Source organism: Rutilus rutilus, assembly GCF_951802725.1.
Source record: "Rutilus rutilus genome assembly, chromosome: 23".
Lineage (NCBI taxonomy): Eukaryota > Metazoa > Chordata > Actinopteri > Cypriniformes > Leuciscidae > Rutilus > Rutilus rutilus.
The window spans coordinates 1,885,312-1,899,325 of record NC_140233.1 but is presented as its reverse complement, the minus strand read 5'-3'; the positions used below and the strand labels follow the sequence as shown (position 1 = coordinate 1,899,325).

General features: G+C 40.3%; 1 protein-coding gene across 6 annotated transcripts in view; it reads left to right on the top strand.

Annotated features, from left to right (window-relative positions):
• LOC311283501 (uncharacterized protein) overlaps nucleotides 1–14,014 on the top strand; it is a 46,538-nt gene that overhangs the window by 21,354 nt on the left and 11,170 nt on the right. For 2 of the 6 annotated variants that reach the window (XR_014626076.1, XR_014626077.1), the window contains exons 1-3: nucleotides 4,688–4,909; nucleotides 6,490–6,662; nucleotides 7,925–8,051. The gene's annotated coding sequence lies outside the window, so the exon portion shown is untranslated. Of the gene's footprint in view, nucleotides 1–4,687; nucleotides 4,910–6,489; nucleotides 6,663–7,924; nucleotides 8,052–14,014 lie in introns of those variants that run through there. The other 4 variants (XR_014626073.1, XR_014626074.1, XR_014626075.1 and 1 more) reach the window with 3 other exon arrangements.

The following is a 14,014-nucleotide window of genomic DNA, read 5'->3' as shown; positions in this document are numbered from 1 at the left end:
TTTTCCAGCCTGGGCAACTGGTGTTTTTTTACTTGCTAGGACCCCACTGAATACAAAACAACCTGTTTCCAATTTGTTTCTTCATTTTTAGTGCCAAAATTCAAGATGGCAGACAATATGCAGACAAATCACATAAAATAAAATATATAATCTTTTCCCTTCTATAAAGGCTTTAAAATGGTAAACTTTTGATGAATGTATTCCTATTTTCTAAATATTTATTGGATCATTTGCCAAAAAATTGGGTGAAAAAAATAGAAACATTGGAAAAAATGGGGGAAAAAATCTGCATTTTGTTTCATTATTGAAGAGTTCAACAAAACAGTCAGCCATTGTCACTCAAGTATTTATCCTCATCACTCTCACTGTCACTGTCTGACTTTTCAATATTGGTGCATGTCTCCTTAGAGCCCTCACACCTGCAAAGTTGCGTGCATGGTAAGTTGTTGCTCTTGCAAGAACACCTTCTACTGCATTGGCTGGCAAGACAAGAGCACTTCACAAGCTCCACAACAGCCTCCGGTGCTGGTGGAAGTTTTGACAGGACAGGAGCCCATTGCCCATCATCAATTTGCCTCCATCCCAGTGATAGTGCGTCAAGAATCTTTGGAGCAGGCACTGCATCTTGTGCCCAAACATTTGCTTGCCAGTGTGCTCTCAGAATGTGCTCTGTAACCGCTCCTGAAGTGGGACATAGTTTTCCCACTCCCTGGTTGGGTTTTAGAGTTTTAAACATGTTCCACCGAATGGCTTTAGCTGTTTCATAACCAGGTTTGAAGAGCTGACACATGAATTTCTCACATCCAGCTAACACGTCTGGAGATGGATGAGGACCTACACCAAGCCTACAAAGTGCATTAATGACATCATCATCTGTCTCCGTGAATGACTTGAAACAAGAAACCTTTCCTTTCCCACGGATATGGCCTGTGGTATCGCAACCTGGGAGTGCATGGAACCCTGGTAATGCTACTGCGTACATGATCAGTAGAGTGTCCGCCTCTTCTTGTGAGCTCCTCATGCTCACCATGTTAACTTTTGAGGCCATAACACCTTTGTGTGTGTGAACTGTAATTGACAGTTTACATAGTTCAACAGCGTTATGAGCAAGGTAGAGAATGAGGTTGGCTTTTTTCTGCCATGCTTTTTTCTGCATGAGGAGCTCACAAGAAGAGGCGGACAACTCTACTGATCATGTATGCAGTAGCAGTAAGTCATTTTGGCAAAACCCCACATATCTACACATGTGACACAGATGTCTTGGTGCTTGCCCTACGCAGGGTACCAGACCTCAACAAAGACAGTCTCATTAATATGGGCACTGGAGATCGTCGACGAAAGATACAACTCCAACCTATTTACATGGCTCTTGGCCCAGAGCGTGCAGTAGCATTACCAGGGTTCCATGCACTCATAGGTTGCGATACCACAGGCCATATCCGTGGGAAGATCATGAGCAAGTCATTCATGGAGACAGATGATGATGTCATTAATGCACTTTGTAGGCTTGGTGTAGGTCCTCATCCATCTCCAGACGTGTTAGCTGGATGTGAGAAATTCATGTGTCAGCTCTTCAAACCTGGTTATGAAACAGCTAAAGCCCTTCGGTGGAACATGTTTAAAACTCTAAAACCCAACCAGGGAGTGGGAAAACTATGTCCCACTTCAGGAGCAGTTACAGAGCACATTCTGAGAGCACACTGGCAAGCAAATGTTTGGGCACAAGATGCAGTGCCTGCTCCAAAGATTCTTGACGCACTATCACTGGGATGGAGGCAAATTGATGATGGGCAATGGGCTCCTGTCCTGTCAAAACTTCCACCAGCACCAGAGGCTGTTGTGGAGCTTGTGAAGTGCTCTTGTCTTGCCAGCCAATGCAGTAGAAGGTGTTCTTGCAAGAGCAACAACTTACCATGCACGCAACTTTGCAGGTGTGAGGGCTCTGAGGTATGGCAAGCTGTTTTAACTTTTATTAATTTTCAGGATATGAATCCTTGATATCCAGGGCTGGACTGGTAATCTGGCATACCGGGCAAATGCCCGGTGGGCCGACGTGCTTTTTGGGCCGATACATCTAATACTTTTTTTTTAACGGCCCATAAAAGTCGTACATCGGCGGCCCATTCGTTTTGTTTTGTTTAATTGACGGCGCTGGGTTAGTGCTGGTGTAATGCATTGGTCAAAAAAAAGTAAGCGTCAGTTTTTTTGAAACCCGTGAAAACCCGTAGATCAGCGGCCCATTGGTTGTTTTCTTGATTGACAGTGGGCTGGCCCAATCACATCTTTAAACACCTCCCCCTTTGGGCTTTGAGTGAGCGTGCAGTGTCAAGTGTGTATCTGTCAAAATAGTCTGAGAGATGGAGAAGAAACGCAAGGAATGTACAGAGAAATAGCGTGAAAAATAGATACAGGCCCTTCAAGCAGACGCTGTAAAATGTGTCAAAATATATATGTTTTCTGCAGCAGCAGGACCTTCATTAGCTCCAGTGGCTGATGAGGAGGATCAGGAGAGAGATGAGAAAGTGTAACGTAGAGTCCGCGGTAAGCAGAACTACTTTCAAAACACTTTGGCTATGAGTGTAGGAACCCATTACCCAGTTACACATTATTTCCACATCTGCATTGTTGACGATTACAGAAATTTACTAGAACTTTAATGAGACGCGTTTTTATCCATGTTTTCCGCCAAAATAAAAGCTTGATGCAGTTTCTGTCAAAATAAAAGATCATGTGCTTATCTCTTTCAAGTTTAGTACAAAACTAATTATGAAAGTTTTCTTTATTTTTCAGTGCATTTGTTTTGCAATATATGGATATTAGGCTACTGTCATGAGATTAATATTATAACTGTTATTATGTAGTAGTGTAATATAGACAGACACTGTTACTAAAAGAGGTTTGATTTTTTTCTTTGTTTAATTTGCACACTTAATATGGGTTGTAGCTTTTTAATTTTGAACTACCAAACTGCACCAGATTGATGAATTTAACATTCAAATGCACAAAATTTTCTTGCTACCCCCCTACCCCCCTAGAGGGACAGAGGTCCACCCATCACAGTTTTACCAAGATCCTGTGGGAAACACTGGTATTGCTATGCCAATGCAGCTTATAGATTGTTTTTTGGATGCATCACTGTGGAGTATAGTTCAATTGTATTAATAAATGACAATTTTGTACTTATTTCATCTGTTAACTCGTTCCTACTCACTCATTACATGGCATTATTTCCACTCTTGATGTTTTAGAGTGTCACCCCTTTATTGCTGTGCACTTTTTTCTGCACAGTGGCTGATTTGTAGTTTGTAGTTTGTATTTTTTCGTATTTCCCAATCATTTCCTATGTCGGTCATTTTTGACCGGCAGGAAGCTAAGTGTGACTATTTTTTTTACGACCGTTTAACATATCTGAATCATGTCCATGATATTTTTGTGTGTTCACATATCTAATACAACAAAAGTTACCAAGTGTCATCCCATTCCGATGAAGCAAAAAAAAAATTAAATAAAAAATGTAAAAGTTTTCGTCCGTTTTTTGACCGAAGTAGCCCAGAGGGGTTATTAACTAGTGAAAATGTAAATGCTGATATCAAGAATTAGCATTGTCACTAGTGGAAATGTAATTCCTGATATCAAAAATTGCTATTGTTACTAGTAGAAATCTAATTTCTGATATCAATAACTATCGTTTTAATTAGTGAAAATTGAATTGTTGATATCAAGAATTCATATCCTGGAAATGAATAAAAGTTAAAACGGCTTGCCGTACTGAGAAGACATGCACCAATATTGAAAAGTCAGACAGTGAGAGTGATGAGGATAAATACTTGAGTGACAATGATTGACTGTTTTGTTGAACTCTTCAATAATGAAACAAAATGCAATTTTTTTTTCTTGATTTTTTTCAGATTTTTTTTTTTTTTTTTCTTTCCTTTTCATTTTTTTTTTTTGCAAACGATTCAATAAATATTTTTTAAATAGTCTGGGTCTCACTTGTCTGCCTTATTAGGAATACATTCATCAAAAAGTTTACCATTTTAAAGCCTTCATAGAAGTGAAAAGATTATATATTTTATTTTCTGTGATTTTTCTGCATATATTGTCTGCCATCTTGAATTTTGGCACTAAAAATTAAGAAAAAAATTGGAAACAGGTTGTTTTGTATTCAGTGGGGTCCTAGCAAGTAAAAAAACACCAGTTGCAAAAATCTATATGAACCGTTCCTAAAATAACACAATTCCCCACACTAATTATGATTGTAAACAAAAGATTTGTGTGGCTGATGCTCCTTTGGTTATGAACAGCTCGTGCTCGTGCAAGCGTGCGTGTGCGTGTGGTCCATGAGCGTGCACACCTCTGGTTGCAGTTTCGCTTGTCGCCAGAGGGGGCATAGTTCTGCAAAAACTAAGAGACTTGCGATATGCACCTTTAAAGTCAGATAGGTAGCTATAATAAATGTAATGGTGGAATATTTGGGAAATACTGGGTTAAATAAGCGTATTTAAATGAGTTTTTTTTTTCCTGTCATGGGGGCTGAGAGTGAACACGCAGCGCCGGCTGAAACTCTATGGAGCCTCTGTGCGGGTAAATAAAGGGAACTTATGTCGGTTGATAGGTTAAAGAAGTATAGGAAAGTGTCAGTGGTCCATTTCTGAGATAGGTGGCGGTAATGCACATATTTATTTGCGATCCGCCGTACAAAAAGAAAAAAGAAGAAGTACGCGGGGGGTCGTTTTGTTTCTCTTTTGTGTGCTCTCCTGCATTTTGCTGTTATTTGTCTTTGCTTGCTTTTGCTTAGTTTTCTTATGTTGTGTTAAAGTTTTCTTCCGTTGGAACTTTATTCTTCTTTATAACGCTGATTTCCCAGAGCTTATTTAAGTCTCTCTCCGATACACAGTGATGGGATCAGGTTAGTGCATCACGTGATTTACATCTCACAACACGAACACGATAGAGTAAAGTTGTTTAACACACTAGGTTATGAGCGGGTGCTAATCCATGTAGGAGAGAGCGGGGCACAAAGTAACGCTTTTTGTCTTTCTCAGTTTGTGTAAATCTGCTTATGGTTCAGAGTATTTATTTTTTCCCACATGTCTACTACAATTATGTGTTTTTGTTTTATTAATACAGTATATGCTTTTTTCTTGACATACCGCCCCATAGGTACATTGTAACATGTGTGGGGCACATTGTAACATAACATATGGCAGCTTAAAATGTTATCTGATCTAATAAAAAAATATACAAGACAAACTAAAATATTTTCTAAATAAAATACAATTAAAAAACTTTATCATATAAAATAATGGCAATTTTTAATAATTAAATATAAACTTATTTTTGAGTTTTGACTACGAACACATGAAAACACAGCTATACAACATAGTTCAAAACAAATAAATAATTAGTCATTTCTGAACATTGACTCTCAGTCTTTATTCACCTTTTTCTCACGTTTTCTCAATAAAATTAATATAAGTATAGAATATAATAGCATATTTCTAATAGGGGCACATTGTAACGCAGTGTTACAACATGCCCCCGCCTGCACAACTGGGATTTAAACCCGGCTAGTGTCTTCTGCTAGTTAGCGAAGCATTAAATAACTATCTCAACTGTTAAATAACATCTTGGAGATTAAAATAATATCAGATTTGTCTAATTTTAATAAACACAAAAATGGAGATGAAAAATTAACTTAAGAAAGAAATTTACTTTTGCTATGGTTTAATAAATGTCTATGGATATCTTCCAACAAAAAAAAATAATTTTGGCAGATTTTTTTTTCTATAAAGTGTTGATATGGCAACTAGTAAATACACCAAGTTTCGTCATCCAAGCATGTGCGGAAGTATTTAAAACAAGTGTGTTACAACTAACCCCGCGTTAGGTTGTGCCCCGCGCTCCCCTGTTTCTGTTTATTTAGTGGCGTCCTGCGCTGAAGATATTTTCTTTCCTGTTTTCTTTACTTCGGTTTAGCCTTTGTCCTGGGTTTAGTTTAATTTAGTTTAGTTTAGTTTAGGGTTATGTTTGTTTTATTTCTTTTCTTTAGCACCGCTCTTGTCCCTCACTTTGTAATCGTTTGTCTTTTATGATTTGGAAGTATATTTGGTTCACCGTGTGTTGTATTAATATGGAGCTAGAATTATGTCTTTATTACACGAGAGAAAATAAATGATCTGAGAGAAAAAAAAAGTTTGAGAGAAAAATGTACCACATGATAGCAAAAAAGCATTCATGAGAGAAAAAAAAAGACTTCAGTTTTCATACCAATAGAAAAAAAATAATAATATTTGAGACTAAAAAAAGTTTTGAGAGAAAGCATTTTCTCATAGAACATAAAAAAAATATAAATTAGAATTTTTTTTAATTCTCTCTAAAAAAAACTATATATATATATAATATTTTTTGCTATCAGTGTGAAAACATTTTCTCTAAAAAAAGTGTTTCTCTCTTTGCTCTCGATGCAATTTCTTGCTCTTGTGTCAGGATTTTGCTTTCGCTGTGAAAATCGTGTCATGGGCGGGGCCACGTTCCTATTGGCCAGTCGGGTGAGCATCGTCTTGTCTTGCGAGTTGAACTGAATCATTTACACCATTGTTCGGTTCACCGGCATAGATGCCACCTCTGCCTTAGTTGAGCACGGACACTCCAATGTTTGGGTAAGATGATGACACACACAACTCGATGGGTAGCTGGCTGAGCAAGTTCAGCATCACTGAAGATTAAACATTAAAAAATAGCACTCATATTCATGAATGATATGTGTATTATATTATTAGCTTGCTAATCGCTAGTAAAGCTAATCATTAAATAGCCATCATGCTAGGTAAACTTGCAAACTCACTGGTTTATACTATTTTTAAATCAAATGCCAAATTAATGTTTTGATTTAGTTAGTTTCACTGTAAGTTAAGTTTTCACTAGTTCATTCCCAGCAAACACATTTATGTTGTGGGAACGTCTCTGGCACATTGCATTTCTGCTATGGCAACGTCGCTGTCTACGTGCTCGCAACATTGTAACAACGTAGAATTGTAAGACGTGACAGGGCTGTAGCAACGTTGTTGCGCGACATTCAGCAACTGAGAGACGACGTTCTTACAATATTTTTATATGGTGTATTTTGTTAGATAATTATATATTTTTTATCGTTTATTGTTTATCTATATTATTATTATTATTTAATGGGGCTATCAACACCTGCAAGTGTAGCCTACACTTTGAAGAGTAAAAATGACAGAAGGTTTCGTTAATTCAACTTTATTAAAACTACATATAATCAAATTAGCCTACACTTCCAAAAGTCATACATTTGTGGAAAAAAAAGAAAAGAAATAAATGAATATACAAATTTATTTTAAGTATAATTAATAAAACTAGAAAAAATATGTAGCGCTCCAAACAGAAAAAAAGTTCTTGTACTGCAGGTCCTTGTACTACAGGTGCGTAGAGCCAATGGCATATAGAATAAACAAGAGAAAAACATACGCACGAAAGCCGAAAACAAACGCTGGTTGGCCTCTCACGTCCAAATTTGAGGAAGTGGTGGGGGAAGTGACGTATGCCGTAAAGCAGTCGAATTTTGTAGTTCTTTTTGTGTTCGGGTTACTACTCGAACCCCGAAGTTACGCAGTGCCAGTAAAAGCGATACAGACCCCGTCAGGCTATGGCAGACGTGTCATTCAACTTATTGTAAGTCGATGTACCATCACAAGGGTCTTGGAAATATATTATGAAGGTTGAAAAGCTACATAGTGTCGCTTTAATGAAGAAGCAGAATAATGTTAGGATTAGCAATAAAAATAATTAATGAATTGGTATCAGATACTGTACGATGAACAGATAGACAGACATAAATGCTTAGTGTCATTTATTATAAAAACAAACTCAGTAATTGAAATCTTTTACTTTGGCAAATCAGCTCCTCTCACACTGGAATGCAGTGAAGCTCCTCCCACTGTAATCACATCCTCAGTGAAGCTCCTCCCACTGTAATCACATCATCAGTGAAGCTCCTCCCACTGAGAGAACAAAAAGAACAAAGAAAGGTTGGTGTTTATTCTTCATTCATTCATGAAGCTGAAGAACATTCTTGTTAGAAACATTCGAGCACTTCATCAGATTTAGATAAACAGTGAAACAATGAAATGATACAGAATGTTCTGGGTTTTATTTTAAAAAAATGGTCAGTAAAGGGAGGTTTGAGACATTTTTATATTGATTGTCAACATCAGATCAAGCTAAATACATTTTTTATTTTACATTTATTTTATATCTGGTTCCCAATTTGCAAGAATGTTACCAGAATTTTAGTCATTTTCAACCTAGTGTACAATTTTTTCTTTTTTTTTAAAGAATGAACCGTAAACACACAAGTTACTGATAAAGTTGTATTTGTCAAATTTTATACAAGTTATTCATAGTTATAGAGATTCTTCTTACAGTAACTTTGGTAACAGGGTTGATGAATGCAGTCAGTGCTCCAGTTTGTGTAAAAACTGAGTCTATGGATTGAGATTATTTTCTTGTCCTCCCATCATGCTGTTGAAAAAGCCCAGATGATGTCACATAGTGCTGGGCGGTGTACCGGTTCATACCGAATACCGGTGTTTATTTTTGTTATGATATGAATTTTTTAAATACCGCAGTACCGGTGTATGTCGCTTTAATAACGATCGGAACGCAGCGCTGCGCGACACTGTTTGAGAGGGTCCTTTTTCACTGTTGCACTGTGGTGACGCACGTGTTACTAAGCGCGACTTTGAAGGTGGATAGGTTAAACTATAATTGATAGCTGTCAAATTATATTACAGTGTTTCCCATAGATTGGTTCACAGTATCAACACAGCCTTTTGGAAAATCTATTTGTGGTTGGCATTGACATCGTTGAATAAACATGAGCACTGCACGTTTCAAAATCAAAACGCGGTGCGGGTGTTTTTATATGAATGTATCTGAAGTGAACTGACGGTCTTTAGAAAAGTTTCTTTGTTATTATGATTTAATCTTTCTTTATCTTCCCTGATAAAGCAGCGTTTATGAGCGTTGCTGCTTTGTGTACAGCCGTTACCGTGGAAACCGCTATTTCTGCCGCCCCTAAAGCGCCTCCTGCTGGCACCTCTTTGTGAACAGCCTTGCAAACCTGTATTAATACTAGTGTGGATTTTTTTTCTACAATATTCACTCATGACAGTAAAACAGGGGATTCTAAGTCAATCTACTGCAGTATTTCCTCTCTCACTCATTGAAAAATGTGTTTTACACCCAGTCATGCTTGAAAAAACAAAACAAAACGTCATATACCGTGAAACCGGTGTAATTTAGAAAAATACCGTGATGTGGATTTTTGGTCATACCGCCCAGCACTAGTGTCACAATTTTAATGTTGCGTTCACACCGAACGGGAATTGAGCGTCACATATCACGTCTAGTTGGACGCTTGAACATTTTGAATCCACTCACGCGTCCAAAGCGAATTGGACAAACGTTTGAAGCGAATAGATGCGTGTTTGAGGCGAAATCCGCTTCTTGTGGCAGGGGCAAGTGCTAGGCGGTGGTCTGTTTGCAAGATGGCTGATGTTGATCGAGCATTCATCGCGAGAGTCACTGCTCGTATTTGCTCTGGAGAGTAGAAGAGCGGCGTAGGGGTAATTGTCGTTTTACTTGGGTCCACCAGAGCCTCCGGAGGCGAACCCAGTTTGGCGAGTTTCACCACTTGCTCCAGGAGCTGCGCCTGGATGACGGCCCCTTTCAGCGGTACTTCCACCTGTCCCGCGATCAGTTTGAAGACCTGTTGTCCTGCATCGGAACGAGGATCACCCTCCAGGACACTGGTCACTTCACCACGTGACAGCAGCAAGCAGGCTCCTGATTGGTTAACGCGGCTTGAACAGACACCAAAGTTCCGATTTTTCAACTCGGGCGTCAGACGCGAATTCGCTTAAATTTGTGAAATAAAATCACTTGCGCCAGACGTCCATCTGGCGTCCATCTCGCCGCAATCCATCTCGCCGCACTAAATGCGTCTATCGCGCCGCAGGACCTCCAGGCGCACGTCAATGTGTCTTTACATTGCCTTAACATGGAAATCACTCGCTCCAGACGCTCAATTCACATTCGGTGTGAACGCACCATAAGAAATGCTCTGTTTCTCAGTTTCTCTGTTTAATAGGGAGCCAGTGCAGTGTTGACAGAACTGGGCTAATATGGTCATACTTCCTGGTTCTAGTAAGAACTCGAGCTGCTGTGTTTTGGACTAGCTGTAGTTTGTTTATTAAGCGTGCAGGGCAACCACCCAGTAGAGCATTACAATAATCTAGCCTTGAGGTCATGAACGCATGAAATAATTGTTCCGCATTTGTCAATGAGAGCATATGGCGTAATTTAGATATATTTTTAAGATGGAAAAATGTGGTTTTACAGATACTGGACACGTGACTTTCAAATGAAAGGTTGGCATCAAAGAGCACAGTCCGCGGCGCTTAGGGCCACATAAATTTCCAGCGAATGCACACTGTGTCGTTCGTCCCAAAAATTTGTAAGTGAGCATCGATTATGGTCACAAAGTCAGTCTCCGCTAACTCCTGCCGGTCTTCCACTTCAGGTGGTCGAGAACGGTGCTCGAAAAATATCAGATGCCAGCCTCGAGAGAGATTCCCCCCCCCCCAAGTTCGCTGGGGTGGTACAGACTGCAGTGGTTCCCAGAACAGGCTCGGGTAATGGAATAAGAAGTACACTCTCTGCTGATCAAAGAGGCCATAGAACGTGTTTACTCCTCCTGACAGGGAGTCCGGGTTTTACAGCCGGTACTTTATAGTTCCAAAAAATTATGGAGGGTTAAGACAGATTTTAGATCTATGGCACTTGAATCGTTCTCTGAGGAGGTTCAGGTTCAAGATGCTCACTATTCCCATCATTGTGAATCAAATCAGATCCGAGGACTGGTTTGTCACGATAGATCTAAAAGATGCTTATTTCCATTTCTCCATCCTTCCATGTCACAGGAGATTCCTGAGGTTTGTTTTCGGGGGCGAAGCAGACCAATATCGGGTTCTTCCGTTCGGCCTAGCACTCTCTCCCGCCACATTCACTAAGTGTATGGACGCAGCTCTGGCTCCACTGAGGCTTCAGGGCATCCGTATACTGAATTATATCGACGACTGGCTTATATTGGCCCAGTCTCGAGAAATGGCAGTTCGGCATCGAGATGTCATCCTTGGCCACATTCAGAACCTGGGGTTGAGACTCAACACAAAGAAAAGCGAAGAAAACTACGTTTCTGGGCGTGGTATGGAATTCGGTTACGATGCGGGCACATATGTCTCCCGCACGTATCAAGTCCATCCTGGAGGGCATCAGTCTTCTTCTGTTAGCCCCGTTGTGGCCGGCCCGAGTATGGTTTTCAGACATCATTTCACTCCTGATAGCTCTGCCGTGGCAGATTCCTCTGAGGAGAGGGATCTGTTGTCTCAGGCGGAGGGCACAATATTCCACCCTAGCCCGGAGCTGTGGAATCTGTGGGTATGGCCCCTGATCCAGTACCTAAATGCTGGTCTATCAGGTTGAAACCATACTTAGCTCTAGGGCTCCGTCCACTAGGAGATTATATGGCCTCAAGTGGAATGTCTTTTCCACTTGGTGTAGAGAACATGAGTTAGATCCAGTTAACTGCCCGGTGGCTTCAGTTCTGGAGTTTCTCCAAGATCGTTTCTCTGCGGGTCTCTCCCCGTCCACAGTTACGGTTTACGTGGCTGCCATTGCAGCTTTCCATGCACCACTGAGTGATGGGCCGCTGGGGAGGAACCAGCTGGTGATACGTTTTCTCCGTAATACATGGAGGATGAGACCGACAACCAGGACCAGAGTTCCTGCCTGGGATCTGGCGGTGGTTCTTGAAAGGTTATCCCTGGCCCCCTTCGAACCACTTCAGTCAGCTTCACCTAAGGACTTGACATTTAAGATGGCATTTCTCTTAGCCATTACCTCGCTTAAGAGGGTGGGAGATCTCCAAGCCCTGGCAGTTTCGCCAGCTTACTTGGAGTTTGCCCCGGGAGGAGTTAAGGCCATCTTGCATCCAAGACCTGGCTATGTGCCCATGTTCATCCTTCACAACATGTGTCGGCAGAAGAAGAGAAACTTCACATGCTTTGTCCTGTCAGAGCACTGAGTATTTACCTTGAGAGGTCCTCTTCTTGGAGGAGGTCGGACCAACTGTTAGTGTGTTTTGGGTCACCTAAGAAGGGGCTTTCTGCATCCAAGCAAACAATCAGTAACTGGATTGTACAGGCTATTGTCTCGGCTTACCAGGTGCGCAATCTGCCTTCACCTTTGGCCATAAGAGCTCATTCCACTAGAGGCATGGCTTCCTCTAGGGCCCTCTACTCGGGGGTGCCCCTCCAGGAGATCTGTAAGGCAGCCGGTTGGGCTACCCCACACTCTTTTATCAGATTTTATAGTCTGCACCTCCCTAATACGCCCGGTGTGCGGGTGCTCTCGCCCTAGCTTGTGCCTATCAGTTTCACACTGGGGCAGGCATTTTGATGCGTGGCATAGTGAGTATTCATTCCCCAAAGAGTCGTTTTTAACGACGCAGTGCGAGTTCCCTCGAATAGGAACATCTCGGGTTAAGTCTGTAACCCTTGTTCCCTGAGAAGGGAACGAGACACTGCGTCGCCTTGCCACACCCCTTCATGCCTAGGAGCTGCTTGCTTCATCACGAGGCTAACGCGTGTGTGTACTGGTGTCTATTTATACTTCCGGGTATGCCATCACATGTTACGTCATGACGCAACACCAATCAGAATTGGATTAGTTTCATTCATACTTCAGAGGCGCACGCTCAGGGAGCGTCCCCAAAGAGTCTTTTTAACGATCCAGTGTCCTTCTCAGGGAACAAGGGTTACAGACGTAACCCGAGACGTTCTTAAACCTTCCTGTTACGACTCCGAGTGTGAAACTGCTTCAGACAATTCAGTGTGTGAAGGAAACTGAACAAATCATTCAAACTGATTCGCGAACTGATTTAGACAGATCTGCCAACTTGTTTGATGAAGTCTTAGAACAGAGAATCGACTCAAAAGAGTGATTCATTTGTGAATTGAGCATCGCTCATGCCCAGAAAAAAGATACAGCATGCTTGGAATAAACTACGCATTTAACATGTATTGCATTAAAATAAAGTAACAAGAGGAACGTCGCCCAACAGTTTTTTTTCATTAGAAATGTACTCGAACATTTAAATCTACTCTACTTATTTTTTTCAGAAAAATACTCAAGTAAATTTATTGAAGTAAATGTACTTCGTTACTACTAGGCTTGAGTATCGAGTATCGATTGGAGCCTACTTCCCGCTTTAGTTAAACATTTGTAAACTGTAACGTACACGGCATGGTAAATGCGTGTATTACTAGCACAGGTGTCAGCGTATATGGATTGTTATGCTAAACTGCGAACCGAAAATCTCATTTTATGAGATGCTGTGTGAGTTGCTTTAACTCACAGTGTCTCATAAAGTTTATTCAGAGCAAACAACCCTGACGTTAAACCTTAAAAACGTACTTATATGATGTTTTCTTATTCTTTGGTATCGTGCAAGTTGCAACCATATTCTCTCGTCCTCTGCTCGTCCGTTTGAAAACTGCGCGCAAAGCCGGCGAACTTAAAAAAAAAAAAAATCATAAACACATTTACACATGTGTAAACAACCTTATTTAGCTTATTTTACCTGATAGCCCATTTTAGCTGTGAAAATAGCAATTGATGGAGAAGGTCAGACTATTTCCTTCAGAAAGACCATTGGTTAGCTAGTTCGTTTAAAATGTCCTAAAAATGCCGTTTAAAATAGATTTGATATTTATATTGTAGTTGAAAACAGCCCTATGAGAAATTCATAGTAAAGATCATAAAAAGTAAAAAGTTCATAGAATTAAAATTGATCTAAACTGTATTGTGTATTTTATATATTGTATAGGCAGTATTTTATATTTTAATGTTAATATCATGTTAGATAATT